General features: G+C 50.5%; 1 protein-coding gene across 1 annotated transcript in view; it reads right to left on the bottom strand.

Moving 5' to 3' along the window:
- Nucleotides 1-12,493, bottom strand: part of LOC141272235 (uncharacterized) — a 146,728-nt gene that overhangs the window by 32,604 nt on the left and 101,631 nt on the right. The window lies entirely within an intron of this gene.

Below are 12,493 nucleotides of genomic sequence, written 5' to 3'. Positions count from 1 at the left end.
CAGAGGAGGTAACTCATATTCATTGTGTAGCTGTGAGAATTCCTTAATCACTCATTGTACAATTCTGACCGGCGTCCCTTTATGTGGTGATGACTCTGGAGCGGCCGCACATCCCAGCGATTCGGAGACTGTGGCTTCCTGGCACATTGCTCTTCATGTCACTGGTAAATTTCGGTCGTTATTATTTGCATTTATTTATGAAAATATAAAAAATGTACCAAAAAAAATTGAGTATTTTGCAGTTTAGAAACGTTGAGTTTTTATGTCCTTAAACCGGATAGTTTTACCACCAAACAGTCAATAATTAACATTTCCCACATATCTACTTTATATCAGCGTCATTTCTAAAACACATTCTTGTTAGGAAGTTATAAGGGTTAAAATTTTATCAGCAATTTCTCATTTTTACAACAAAATTTACAAAACTAATATTTTTTAGGGACCACATCACATTTGAAGAGACTTTGAGGGGCCTATGTGACAGAAAATACCCCAAGTGACACCATTCAATAAAACTGCACCCCTCAAAGTGCTCAAAACCACATTCAATAAGTTTATTAACCCTTCAGCTGCTCCACAGGAATTAAAGAAATGTGGAGAGAAAAGATGAAATTTTTACTTTCCCCACAAAAATGTTGCTTTAGCTCCAAATTTAGCATTTTCACAAGGATGACAGGAGGAAATGGACCATACCATTTGTTGTGCACTCTCTCCTGAGTACGCCGATACCCTATATGTGGGGGAAAACTACTGTTTGGGTGCATGGCAGGGCTCAGAAGGGAAGGAGCGCCATTTGACTTTTGAAGTGCAACATCAGCTGAAATAGATAGCGGACACCATGTCGCGTTTGCAGAGCCCCTGATGTGCCTAAACAGTGGAATCCCCCCACACAAGGGACACCATTTTGAAAACTACACCCCCTGAAGGAATTTATCTAAAGGTATGGTGAGTATTTTGACGCCACAGCGGCTTCACAAAGTTTCAAAACATTGGACTGTGAAAATTAAAAATTAATTTTTTTCCCAAAAAATTTTGTTTGAGCTCCAAATTTTCTATTTTCACAAAGAAATCATCCAGGGGTGCAGTGATCATATTGACTCCATATGTATTTTACAAAGTATTATACTATTGAACGGTGAAGAAAAAAAAAATACATTTTTACCGCTATAATGTTGTTTTAGCCCCAGATTTTACATTTTCACAAGGGGAAATGGGTAAAGATGACCACATAATTTGTTATACAACTTCTGCTGAATGGGGCAATACCCCATGTGTGGCTGTACTGTACTGCTTAGCCATACGGTGAGACTCGGGAGGGAAGGAGCAATATTTGACTATTGGAGAACAAATTTGTATAGAATAGTTTATGGTCTCCATATACAGAGCCCCTAAGTGGCAGAAGAGCAGAATCCCCCCTCAACTGACCCCATTTGGAAATTACCCCCTATGGGAATTTATTTACAGGTGTAGTGATGAATTTGACTCAATGGGTGTTGTCCAGAAACTATCAGCAATGGATGTTCCTAGGTGAAAATGCAAATCTGTCATTGTAGGGCCTGGTACATTGCAGTACCTTTACATTGTAGTGCCCATACATCATGCCCAGCTCGGGCTTCACACATCCTAAAAATTAAGTGGGCTCTCCTCGCTACAGTAATGACAAACATGTGGATGCTAACTGCACACTGTGGGGCCCAGGAGTAAGGGGGTATTTGGATTTGGGAGCGCAGATTTTTCTGGATTTCTTTTAGTGGGAGCCACGTCACTTTTCCAGAGCCTTTGTGCTACCAGTAATGTGGACACAACCTATACTTCTGTTTACAGATGATGAACCTGAGTGGGGACTTGTTTTTTGTGGGTTGAATAGAAGCTTTTATTGGTGGCATTTTTGGGTACAGAACATTTTGGATCGCATTTATCCTGTGCTCTACGCTGAGCACTTACATCAGGGTTTCAATCTAAATCTACAAAATACGTGATTCAGATGACACCCGAGAGGAATCCATTCACTATAATGAGACAGCAGAGTTACTCTGGACCCTGTCTGGTCTCTGTTCAGCGTTGTCCTTCTTTTCAGAAGTGCACAACACTGTGGCGGTCCGTGCTTTTATGCACGCTTAAAAAGACGGACACAGCCGGATCACAAGTCAGATGGCGTCCACAATGTCTCCATCTGCCTCATTATAGGGAATCTTCCCCTGGGGGTTTTGTCTGAATCACAAGCTCAATCATTTATATGGCAGCACGGGACTTGTGTAAGAACAATATGGAAGTAAAGGATGGAAGTAATATTAAAGCCAGTAATTATTATACACTGGACATTATTACACACCTGTGGAAACATCTACAGGAATCTCCTCCTTCCCGTCACTCACACACGGCTGATCCCCCCTCGTCATCGCCTCTTCTTCTGTCTCGTCCTTCACTTTATTCTTAGTCGGATCTTCCTCCTGATATATCAGATGTAACAATCAGCACAATACAAGAAACCACCAAAATCTGTGACATCTATGACCTCGATCAGAAATGTCCCCCCATATACAGATCCGGTACAGGGCTCAGCACCGTCTACCTGATGATCCTCCGGGATGTTGTGATTCTCCTCTGGACAGTCCTGGGGATACAGAGGATGGGGACATCTCTCTGGTGGATTTCTTTCCATGAGTCCATCTGTAGGAAACACAAAGTGACGGAATACAATGGCATGTAAAAGTTTGGGCACCCCTGGTCAAAATTCCTGTTATTGTGAACAGTTAAGCAAGTTGAAGATGAAATGATCTCTAAACGGCCTAAAGTTAAAGATGACATTTCCTTTTAATTTTAGGCAAAAAAAGTATATATTTTCATCTTTTACATTTTAAAAATTTCAAAAGGGAAAATGGGCCGATGCAAAAGTTTAGGCCCCCTGCATGGTTAGTACCTAACGCCCCCATTTGCAATTATTACGCTTTTTGTAGCCAGACAAGAGTCTTTCAATTCTTGTTTGAGGAATTTCCATCCATTCTTCCTTGGAGAATTCTTCCAGTTCTGTGAGATTCCTGGGTCGTCTTGCCTCCTCTGCTATTTTGAGGTCTAGCCACAGATTTTCAGTGATGTTCAGATCAGGGGAATGTGAGGGCCATTGTAAAACCTTCAGCTTGTGTCTTTTGAGGTCGTCTATTGTGGATTTTGATGTGTGTTTAGGATCATTATCCATTTTTAGAATCCTCTTTTCAGCTTCAGCTTTCTTATAGATGGTGTTATGTTTGCATCAATAATTTGTTGAAATTTCATTGAATTCATTCTTCCCTCTACCCGTGAAAGGTTCCCCGTGCCATTGGCTGCAGCACAACCCCTAAGCATGATTGATCCACCCCCATGCTTAATGGTTGGCGAGATGTTCTTTTCCTGAAATTATGTGCCCTTTTTTCTCCACACATACCTTTGATCATTGGGGCCAAAGAGTTCTGTTTTAACCTCATCGGTCCACAAGACTTGTTTCCAAAATGCATCAGACCTTCTTAAGATGTACTTTTGCATACTTCTAACACTGAATTTCATGGTGAGGATGCAGGAGAGGTTTTCTTCTGATGACTCTTCCATGAAGGCCATATTTGTGCAGGTGTCTCTGAACAGTAGAACAATGTACCACAATTCCAGAGTCTGCTAAATCTTTCTGATGGTCTTTTGTAGTCAGGCGGGGGTTCTGATTTGCCTCTCTAGCGATCCTACAAGCAGCTATCACTGAAATTGTGCTTGGTCTTCCAGACCTTATCTTGACCTCCACTGTTCCTGGTAACTGCCATTTCTTTATCACATTTCAAACTGAGGAAAGGGCAACTTGAAAATGCTTTGCTATCTTCTTATAGCCTTCTCCTGCTTTGTGGCCTCCACCATTTTCAGAGTGCTCGGCAGCTGCTTAGAAGAACCCATGGCTGCTGGTTTTTGGCACAAGGTTAGAGGAGGCTGGTTTTTATAAAGCTGGGAAATTTGCATCACCTGGTCTTTCCTAACGATGATCGTGAACAAGCCATAACCTTAACAGGATAATTAAGGTCTGAAACCTTGTTCAAAGTTATCTGAGCAGACAAATCTACAAGGGAGCCAAACATTTACATGACACTGTAGATTGTGTCATGTGATGATGAGATGATGGGAGTAGTAGTAGGTTACCACAGAACAGACATGACAGTCTCCCCTCCTCACCCTGCTGATCGGCCCATATTGCGGTCGCCTCTTGTGCTCCATGTATAACCTCAACCTTAATATCAATCAGATCTTCACCCTAAAAAGAACAATGTAAGATGAGCTCAGGTCCCATCACTTCATGGTCAGATATTGTGGGGACTTCAGTGTCATCTACCTGATGATCCTCCGGGATGTTGTGATTCTCCTCTGGACAGTCCTGGGGATACAGAGGACGGGGACATCTCTCTGGTGGATTTCTCCTCCTGGATCCATCTGTGGAGACACAGAGACTGAATACATGACCTGCCGTGTATCTGTCTATATATGAGACTCGTCTCTCAGAACCGGTAATTCTATGTTTATGTTATCAGGGAATAAATTACATTGTTGTGGTCCTCACCACCGGTACAGAGGTCCCAGCACATTGTGGCCTCAAGTATGAAGTGATAATCAGCGAGGCCAAAGCCTAATGCTCTCTGCTCTGCACTCGGAGGATGAGGACCCTGAGGAGAGGGACAGAGAAGACCCTCGTCAGTCAGATGATATCTGGTGTTCATGTGGAGCGAGCTCCGATTTCTGCCATTTAACCACTTCACTGCTGCTGACAGCCTGACAGTGCCATGTTAATAGTGTTATTTTATATGACAGGTTCCCTTTATGTGGTTGGGTGTCCCATTCTCCTGCCAATCAGTAACTAAATCGCAGGGTCCCAACAACGGGGGCCTGCAGCAGACCCCTGATTCTGCCGCCCAGGTTTTCCTATGAAGCCCGGTATGAATAGGATCTCAGGTTGAAGTCCACATTATTTTTGCTTTGTCTCCAAAAATGAGAGCAAAAAAAAACACAAACACATAAGATTGGTGTCGCCAAAACCAAACTGGAAAATAGCAGCGAGGTTATTCTTGCCGCCCAATAAATGCCGAGAAACAAAACCCCCAAAAAAGACGTGTAATAGTGGGGTTTTTTGTTTGTGTTTTTTTTTTTTTTTATTAACTGTTTCATCTCAGCTGGAATTTTTTTCCTGTTGTTTAGCACATTATGTGGTAAAATGCAAAATGCATCCTGCAAAAAACACAGAAGACGTCAAACATCTGTGGATGAAAAAATACAAAAGTTCTGGCTTATAGAAGAAGGAGAAGAAAAAATGCAAAAATAGAGATTGGCCCCATGAGGGTGGAGTTGAAACATTGATATTGACCCCTAGAATTGCTGTGTCCTATAGGTGGCGATAAACACCCGGTTATCTGCATCTGGGGAAAAAAAATTTGCATATCTTATTTCCCATGGGGAATTGCATGGCCTATAACTCTCCATAATACTCAAAACTGTCGCTCTCCTCCACGAGAAACATTCCCCCTATAGAGAGGAGTGCGCGGTGATCCGACCTTCTCCTCCAGGAGACACATTCCCCCTATAGAGAGGAGTGCGCGGTGATCCGACCTTCTCCTCCAGTGCGGAAAGTTCTGTGCTTCTCCGCCTGCAGAGCGAGTGGTGAATAGACGCGGAGGCCGAGAACTGCTGGAGCCTCCATGTCAGGCTCTGGGGGGTGATCGGCTCCACCACGCTCCATCTTTATGTCAGGACTCGTGTTTCGAGGACGGTCCGGAAGGAGAAGCCAGAAGCCCGACCACGACTGATGACGACATCGAGCCTGACCAATTCAGGAGTATAGACGAGCGACAGCGGATTAGGTGGAAAATCATCAGTAAATTACCCCCGACTCTGCTGAGTAACGATCAGACTGCGGTACCGAAAAAACTCACAGGAGAGAACGGACAGAAGCGTTGGGAAATCTGCAGACAAAAGGTGACCGATGCTCTAAGGAAGGTGAAAGATTCTGAAAGAAGCCGCCGAGGACGAAGACTCAAGACTGATGAAGACGACAGTGGAGAAACCGCGACTCACAGATCAGAAGAGAATAATCAGGGAATGAAAGCTGTGAGAAAATGTAGAGAAAACCAGAGCAAGTCTGGAGAAAAATCATCTATTATAGGACGAGGCCGAGAGACGTCATCACATCCACCGGAGCCAACAAGAGTCTCCTCTCACCTGGTGATGTCAGAGGCCAGAGCTCCTCCATCATCACCTCCTGGTACCGATCCTGGTGTCCTTCTAGATACTCCCACTCCTCCATGGAGAGATAGACAGCGACGTCCTGACACCTTATAGGAACCTGACAACAACGACACCGTCATCACCCAGAATCCTCCAGTGCTGTCCTGTATAATGTCCCAGCAGTCACCTCTCCAGTCATCACCCAGAATCCTCCAGTGCTGTCCTATATAATGTCCCAGCAGTCACCTCTCCGCTCATCCCCCAGAATCCTCCAGTGCTGTCCTGTATAATGTCCCAGCAGTCACCTCTCCGCTCATCCCCCAGAATCCTCCAGTGCTGTCCTGTATAATGTCCCAGCAGTCACCTCTCCGCTCATCCCCCAGAATCCTCCAGTGCTGTCCTGTATAATGTCCCAGCAGGCACATCTCCAGTCATCATCCAGAATCCTCCAGTGCTGTCCTATATAATGTCCCAGCAGTCACCTCTCCGATCATCCCCCAGAATCCTCCAGTGCTGTCCTGTATAATGTCCCAGCAGTCACCTCTCCAGTCATCACCCAGAATCCTCCAGTGCTGTCCTGTATAATGTCCCAACAGTCACCTCTCCAGTCATCACCTAGAATCCTCCAGTGCCGTCCTGTATAATGTCCCAGCAGTCACCTCTCCAGTCATCACCCAGAATCCTCCAGTGCCGTCCTGTATAATGTCCCAGCAGTCACCTCTCCGGTCATCACCCAGAATCCTCCAGTGCTGTCCTGTATAATGTCCCAGCAGGCACCTCTCCGCTCATCACCAAGATTCCACCAGTGCCGTCCTGTATAATGTGCCAGCAGTCACCTCTCCAGTCATCACCCAGAATCCTCCAGTGCCGTCCTGTATAATGTCCCAGCAGTCACCTCTCCAGTCATCACCCAGAATCCTCCAGTGCTGTCCTGTATAATGTCCCAGCAGTCACCTCTCCAGTCATCACCCAGAATCCTCCAGTGCCGTCCTGTATAATGTCCCAGCAGTCACCTCTCCGGTCATCACCCAGAATCCTCCAGTGCCGTCCTGTATAATGTCCCAGCAGTCACCTCTCCGGTCATCACCCAGAATCCTCCAGTGCCGTCCTGTATAATGTCCCAGCAGTCACCTCTCCGGTCATCACCCAGAATCCTCCAGTGCCGTCCTGTATAATGTCCCAGCAGTCACCTCTCCGCTCATCCCCCAGAATCCTCCAGTGCTGTCCTGTATAATGTCCCAGCAGTCACCTCTCCGCTCATCACCCAGAATCCTCCAGTGCTGTCCTATATAATGTCCCAGCTGTCACCTCTCCAGTCATCACCCAGAATCCTCCAGTGTTGTCCTGTATAATGTCCCAGCAGTCACCTCTCCACTCATCACCCAGAATCCTCCAGTGCTGTCCTGTATAATGACCCAGCAGTCACCTCTCCGGTCATCACCCAGAATCCTCCAGTGCTGTCCTGTATAATGTCCCAGCAGTCACCTCTCCGGTCATCACCCAGAATCCTCCAGTGCTGTCCTATATAATGTCCCAGCAGTCACCTCTCCGCTCATCACCCAGAATCCTCCAGTGCTGTCCTGTATAATGTCCCAGCAGTCACCTCTCCGGTCATCACCCAGAATCCTCCAGTGCTGTCCTGTATAATGTCCCAGCAGTCACCTCACCAGTCATCACCCAGAACTCTCCAGTGCTGTCCTGTATAATGTCCCAGCAGTCACCTCTCCGGTCATCGGCCAGAATCCTCCAGTGCTGTCCTGTATAATGTCCCAGCAGACACTTCACCAGTCATCACCCAGAACCCTCCAGTGCTGTCCTGTATAATGTCCCAGCAGTCACCTCTCCGGTCATCACCCAGAATCCTCCAGTGCTGTCCTGTATAATGTCCCAACAGTCACCTCTCCGCTCATCACCCAGAATCCTCCAGAGCCGCCCTGTATAATGTCCCAGCAGTCACCTCTCCGGTAATCACCCAGAATCCTCCAGTGCTGTCCTATATAACGTCCCAGCAGTCACCTCTCCGCTCATCACCCAGAATCCTCCAGTGCTGTCCTGTATAATGTCCCAGCAGTCACCTCTCCGGTCATCACCCAGAATCCTCCAGTGCTGTCCTGTAAAATGTCCCAGCAGTCACCTCACCAGTCATCACCCAGAACCCTCCAGTGCTGTCCTGTATAATGTCCCAGCAGTCACCTCACCAGTCATCACCCAGAATCCTCCAGAGCCGTCCTGTATAATGTCCCAGCAGTCACCTCACCAGTCATCACCCAGAATCCTCCAGAGCCGTCCTGTATAATGTCCCAGCAGTCACCTCTCCGCTCATCAGCCAGAATCCTCCAGTGCCGTCCTGTATAATGTCCCAGCAGTCACCTCTCCGGTCATCACCCAGAATACTCCAGTGCTGTCCTGTATAATGTCCCAGCAGTCACCTCACCAGTCATCACCCAGAACCCTCCAGTGCTGTCCTGTATAATGTCCCAGCAGTCACCTCTCCGGTCATCACCCAGAATCCTCCAGTGCTGTCCTGTATAATGTCCCAGCAGTCACCTCACCAGTCATCACCCAGAACCCTCCAGTGCTGTCCTGTATAATGTCCCAGCAGTCACCTCTCCGGTCATCACCCAGAATCCTCCAGTGCCGTCCTGTATAATGTCCAAGCAGTCACCACTCCGGTCATCACCCAGAATCCTCCAGTGCCGTCCTGTATAATGTCCCAGCAGTCACCACTCCGGTCATCACCCAGAATCCTCCAGTGCTGTCCTGTATAATGTCACAGCAGTCACCTCACCAGTCATCACCCAGAACCCTCCAGTGCTGTCCTGTATAATGTCCCAGCAGTCACCTCTCCGGTCATCACCCAGAATCCTCCAGTGCTGTCCTGTATAATGTCCCAGCAGTCACCTCTCCGGTCATTACCCAGAATCCTCCAGTGCTGTCCTGTATAATGTCCCAGCAGTCACCTCTCCGCTCATCACCCAGAATCCTCCAGTGCTGTCCTGTATAATGTCCCAGCAGTCACCTCTGCGGTCATCACCCAGAATCCTCCAGTGCTGTCCTGTATAATGTCCCAGCAGTCACCTCTGCGGTCATCACCCAGAATCCTCCAGTGCTGTCCTGTATAATGTCCCAGCAGTCACCTCTCCGCTCAGCAGCTCAATCATCTTGTTGCTGAGCTCTAGGATCTTCTTCCTCTTCTCATGTATCGGGGGGTGCGGGGGAGGCTCTGTGATGGGGTCCGGGCTCCGCCCCCCTGACTCCTGGAGATGGATGATGGGAGTCACACCCTCCCCCGGTGTCTTCCTCACTACTGTGTAATCCTGTGTATGGAGAGAGACACTTAGGGAGAAGAATTCCTTCCCGACTCCAGATCTGACAATCAGTAGAAATCCCGGGATCAATAACCGTCTCCAGTAATCTGGGGCCATAACCTGGAATATTATTACACTCAGGACAGACATCCAGGCCCCTCTACAGCTCTTATAGGGAATCCCCATGACAACTCCTCCTGGCAGAGAGCTGCACACAATCACTGCTCTTACAGTAAAGAATCCTTCTCTTCCTCTTCTGGATTTCCTCTTCCCGATGTCGGACTTGTTACATAACACAATAAAGCTGATAGAAATGTAGAGGAGTTACCTCTCCGCTCAGCAGGGAGATGATCTCCAGGGTGAAGTGTAATAATCTTCTGGTGGTCTCGTCCTCGTCCATCCTCGGGGTCATTCAGGAGAAGGAGGGATGAACACTGGATCAGCTGGAGGGATCTCGTCCTGCCGGCGTCTTCATGATAAAGGAGAAAATAGAGATCACAGGGGCCGATATAACGACAATTACTGAATTCTTCCCCAAATATCCGACATTTATCAGGAAGAATCTGGAGGAAAAGCCACAAACTCCACCGCGGCCTCCTCCGCCGACCTGACCGCTCATTATCAGCCTCGTAGGAGGTTGGTCACCGTGGTAACTACAGCGCCAGCGGAGGAAGGTCACCGTGGTAACTACAGCGCCAGCGGGGGACGGTCACCGTGGTAACTACAGCGCCAGCGGGGGACGGTCACCGTGGTAACTACAGCGCCAGCGGGGGACGGTCACCGTGGTAACTACAGCGCCAGCGGGGGACGGTCACCGTGGTAACTACAGCGCCAGCGGGGGACGGTCACCGTGGTAACTACAGCGCCAGCGGGGGACGGTCACCGTGGTAACTACAGCGCCAGCGGGGGACGGTCACCGTGGTAACTACAGCGCCAGCGGGGGACGGTCAACGTGGTAACTACAGCGCCAGCGGGGTACGGTCACCGTGGTAACTACAGCGCCAGCGGGGGGCGGTCACCGTGGTAACTCCACCTCCAGAGGGGGGCAGTCACCGTGGTAACTCCACCTCCAGCGGGGGGCGGTCACCGTGGTAACTCCACCTCCAGCGGGGACGGTCACCGCGGTAACTCCACCTCCAGCGGGGACGGTCACCGCGGTAACTCCACCTCCAGCGGGGACGGTCACCGCGGTAACTCCACCTCCAGCGGGGGACGGTCACCGTGGTAACTCCACCTCCAGCGGGGGGGGGCGGTCACCGTGGTAACTCCACCTCCAGCGGGGGGGCGGTCACCGTGGTAACTCCACCTCCAGCGGGGGCGGTCACCGTGGTAACTCCACCTCCAGCGGGGGACGGTCACCGTGGTAACTCCACCTCCAGCGGGGGCGGTCACCATGGTAACTCCACCTCCAGCGGGGGACGGTCACCGTGGTAACTCCACCTCCAGCAGGGGGCGGTCACCATGGTAACTCCACCTCCAGCGGGGGACGGTCACCGTGGTAACACCACCTCCAGCAGGGGGCGGTCACCGTGGTAACTCCACCTCCAGCGGGGGACGGTCACCGTGGTAACTACACCTCCAGCGGGGGATGTTCACCGTGGTAACTCCACCTCCAGCGGGGGGCGGTCACCGTGGTAACTACACCTCCAGCGGGGACGGTCACCGTGGTAACTCCACCTCCAGCGGGGGACGGTCACCGTGGTAACTCCACCTCCAGCGGAGGACGGTCACCGTGGTAACTCCACCTCCAGCGGGGGTCGGTCACCGTGGTAACTCCACCTCCAGCGGGGGTCGGTCACCGTGGTAACTCCACCTCCAGCGGGGACGGTCACCGTGGTAACTCCACCTCCAGCGGGGACGGTCACCGTGGTAACTCCACCTCCAGCGGGGGACGGTCACCGTGGTAACTCCACCTCCAGCGGAGGACGGTCACCGTGGTAACTCCATCTCCAGCGGAGGACAGTCACCGTGGTAACTCCACCTCCAGCGGGGGCGGTCACCATGGTAACTCCACCTCCAGCGGGGGACGGTCACCGTGGTAACTCCACCTCCAGCGGGGGACGGTCACCGTGGTAACTCCACCTCCAGCAGAGGACGGTCACCGTGGTAACTCCATCTCCAGCGGAGGACGGTCACCGTGGTAACTCCACCTCCAGCGGGGGCGGTCACCGTGGTAACTCCACCTCCAGCGGGGGACGGTCACCGTGGTAACTCCACCTCCAGCGGGGGACGGTCACCGTGGTAACTCCATCTCCAGCGGAGGACGGTCACCGTGGTAACTCCACCTCCAGCGGGGGCGGTCACCGTGGTAACTCCACCTCCAGCGGGGGACGGTCACCGTGGTAACTCCACCTCCAGCGGGGGGCGGTCACCGTGGTAACTCCACCTCCAGCGGGGGCGGTGAGGTGAGGAGGAGCCGCTGCACATCCCCCATACAACACTGAGGAGCCGCAGTCACATGGAGCAGGAGCCTCCACAGGAACAGCTCTGATCTCACCCCACACTCTCCTCTCACAGATTCACCACAAACCCTCCCTGTAATCTCACCGGAATGGCGGGAAGCGGAAACCTGCTGCTGGCTGATACCAGAGAGTAAGAGCTGCGCACACCCAGGAAGGAGCTGCTGCACTGAGAGCGGGAGGACCTGTGGTGACGTCACCGCCATGTGCTCAGGGGGCGGAGCTCAGGAGAGAAGTGGTGAAGGACCTGTGGTGACGTCACCGCCATGTGATCAGGGGCCGGAGCTCAGGAGGTGTGAAGGACCTGTGGTGACGTCATCGCCATGTGATCAAAGGGCGGGGCTCAGGAGAGAAGCGAAGGACCTGTGGTGACGTCACCATCATGTGATCAGGAGGCGGGGCTCAAGAGAGTTGTGAAGGACCTGTGGTGACGTCACCATCATATGATCAGGGGCGGGGCTCAATAGAGTAGTGGTGATGGACGTGTGGTGACGTCACCGTCAT

Source organism: Phyllobates terribilis, unplaced genomic scaffold, assembly GCF_046119375.1.
Source record: "Phyllobates terribilis strain yellow unplaced genomic scaffold, ASM4611937v1 Scaffold_1__5_contigs__length_1240528914, whole genome shotgun sequence".
NCBI classification, from domain to species: Eukaryota; Metazoa; Chordata; class Amphibia; order Anura; family Dendrobatidae; genus Phyllobates; species Phyllobates terribilis.
Note: the sequence above shows the minus strand (reverse complement) of the source record. Positions and strands in the feature narration are given on the sequence as shown.